Source organism: Drosophila sechellia, unplaced genomic scaffold, assembly GCF_004382195.2.
Source record: "Drosophila sechellia strain sech25 unplaced genomic scaffold, ASM438219v1 U_33, whole genome shotgun sequence".
Lineage (NCBI taxonomy): Eukaryota > Metazoa > Arthropoda > Insecta > Diptera > Drosophilidae > Drosophila > Drosophila sechellia.
Window position 1 is genome coordinate 1 of NW_022611278.1, and position 2,855 is coordinate 2,855.

The 2,855-nt window shown below is 34.0% G+C and overlaps 1 non-coding gene across 1 annotated transcript; it reads right to left on the minus strand.

Moving 5' to 3' along the window:
- Nucleotides 1–2,404: 2,404 nt before the first annotated feature.
- Nucleotides 2,405–2,583, minus strand: LOC116803223. The gene has a single exon (XR_004363481.1). It is a non-coding gene; the product is annotated as a 5.8S ribosomal RNA (ribosomal RNA).
- Between the last annotated feature and the right edge of the window lie 272 nt (nucleotides 2,584–2,855).

The window sequence follows — 2,855 nt, forward strand, 5'->3', positions numbered from 1 at the left end:
ATCTACATATCTCTCTGCGAAAGCTTCCATGGTAGTACGCTATAAAACAGAAGAAAAACTCTTCCGATATCTCTCGACGGCTTCTTTATGTCGTTCCTGTTGCCAGGAGAGCACGAGGCCCATATTTAATAACAAACGATACTCAACAGGTTACGAATTGGACCGTATTCCCTTTCGTTCAAAATTATTCAAGTGATTATATTCGCTTTGTTTATATAGTAGCATTTTTGTTTACTTGAAAATTTCGGCTTTCGCCTTGAACTTAGACGACTAACTCGTGTATCAACCACTGTTCACACGAAACCCTTCTCCACTTCAGTCCTCCAAGGTCTCATTCGATATTTGCTACTACCACCAAGATCTTTACCAAGGCAGCTCCATGCAGGCTTACGCCAAACACTTCTACGCATACCATTGTACCTTCCTACTCACTAAAGTTTCAAAATTTATATCACAAGTAATATAATCATCTACTTTAGCGGTAATGTATAGGTATACAACTTAAGCGCCATCCATTTAAGGGCTAGTTGCTTCGGCAGGTGAGTTGTTACACACTCCTTAGCGGATTTCGACTTCCATGATCACCGTCCTGCTGTTTAAGCAACCAACGCCTTTCATGGTATCTGCATGAGTTGTTAATTTGGGCACCGTAACATTACGTTTGTTCATCCCACAGCGCCAGTTCTGCTTACAAAAGTGGCCCACTGGGCACATTATATCATAACTTGAACTTCATATCAAGAAAGTTAAGGTTCTTACCATTTAAAGTTGAGAATAGGTTAAGATCGTTTCGACCCTAAGGCCTCTAATCATTCGCTTTACCAGATAAGATTATTTTATATAATATTAAAATGCACCAGCTATCCTGAGGGAAACTTCGGAAGGAACCAGCTACTAGATGTTCGATTGGTCTTTCGCCCCTATACTCAATTCTGACAATCGATTTGCACGTCAGAACTGTTTCGGTCTTCCATCAGGGTTTCCCCTGACTTCAACCTGATCAAGTATAGTTCACCATCTTTCGGGTCACAGCAATATGCTCAAGTACGTTCCAGTTAGAGCATAAATAATAAATATACATTATACATAACTATATAGAACGCCCCGGGATTGTGTTAATTAGCTATAAATAGCTAAAAAACTAATCCCATTATTAGTCAAGTTAATTACGCTATTAGGTTTACATCCCAATAACTTGCACATATGTTAGACTCCTTGGTCCGTGTTTCAAGAACGGGTCCCGAAGGTATCCTGAATCTTCGCATTGTTAATCATACAAGAGCATATAATAAACACAAAAAATCAATGATAATTATGCATTATATAATTCCGAAAAATTAACGCTCTGTAATAATATAAATCTATCAGCACTTTATCAAATTAATAACATTTATTCTGTGTTAAAATGCAAGCAATTTAATTGAATAAACTATAAGTTTATTTTATGATAAATTGGGATATGCTAATAGATTACAATGTCCTTATATGGAAAAAATGCACATTATTCTTAATAATATTATTAAATATTACAATTTTAATGATGAATTTTCCATAACGGATATTCAGGTTCATCGGGCTTAACCTCTAAGCAGTTTCACGTACTGTTTAACTCTCTATTCAGAGTCTTTTCAACTTTCCCTCACGGTACTTGTTTACTATCGGTCTCATGGTTATATTTAGTTTTAGATGGAGTTTACCACCCACTTAGTGCTGCACTATCAAGCAACACGACTCTTTTGGAAACATCATCTAGCAATCATTAACGTTATACGGGCCTGGCACCCTCTATGGGTAAATGGCCTCATTTAAGAAGGACTTAAATCATTAATTTCTCATACTAGAATATTGACGCTCCATACACTGCATCTCACATTTGCCATATAGACAAAGTGACTTAGTGCTGAACTGTTTCTTTTCGCTCGCCGCTACTAAGAAATCCTTGTTAGTTTCTTTTCCTCCCCTAATTAATATGCTTAAATTCAGGGGGTAGTCCCATATGAGTTGAGGTTGTATATATAACTATATTTTGCCATAAATTCTTTATATATAAATGATAAAACAATCAATTAAATTCGTTATAAATAGTTCCAATAGTTCTTGTAAGCAAAGTCATTTTTATCCATTTAACGAACCAACGAAGAATAATAACAAAACCAAGATTTTTCTTTTTCCGAATCATTAATAAGAGACAATTCTAGATGAAAAATATTTCAATTTTTTATGCTAGACATTTCTCAGTATTATTTGATTGAAAAAGAAAATATTTCTCTTCGTTTTTCACATTCAAATGTGAGATAATGTTTTTCATTTCTTTTTTAATATTATGAATAAAATCATTATTTAATCCAATAATATACCATATGCTTATAAAAAATTTATAAACAACTTAATTAGCATAGTCTTACAACCCTCAACCATATGTAGTCCAAGCAGCACTATAAAATTAATTAAAGTACATAACAGCATGGACTGCGATATGCGTTCAAAATGTCGATGTTCATGTGTCCTGCAGTTCACACGATGACGCACAGTTTGCTGCGTTCTTCATCGACCCATGAGCCGAGTGATCCACCGCTTAGAGTTTTATAATTCAATTTTATATAATGTCAATATTGTTTTTATTGAAAGAAATTAAAAATACACCATTTTACTGGCATATATCAATTCCTTCAATAAATTTATTTTTATACCTAAAATAAATGTTGCGAAATGTCTTAGTTTCATATAAGCATTATGTATCATAATAATCTGGTTATGGTTTGCTATTTTGGGTGACACATACTGCAAAATTTATATAAAACATTAACCTGATGGATGACAGGTACAAAACATTGTATATTTTAGGTTGTTGCATT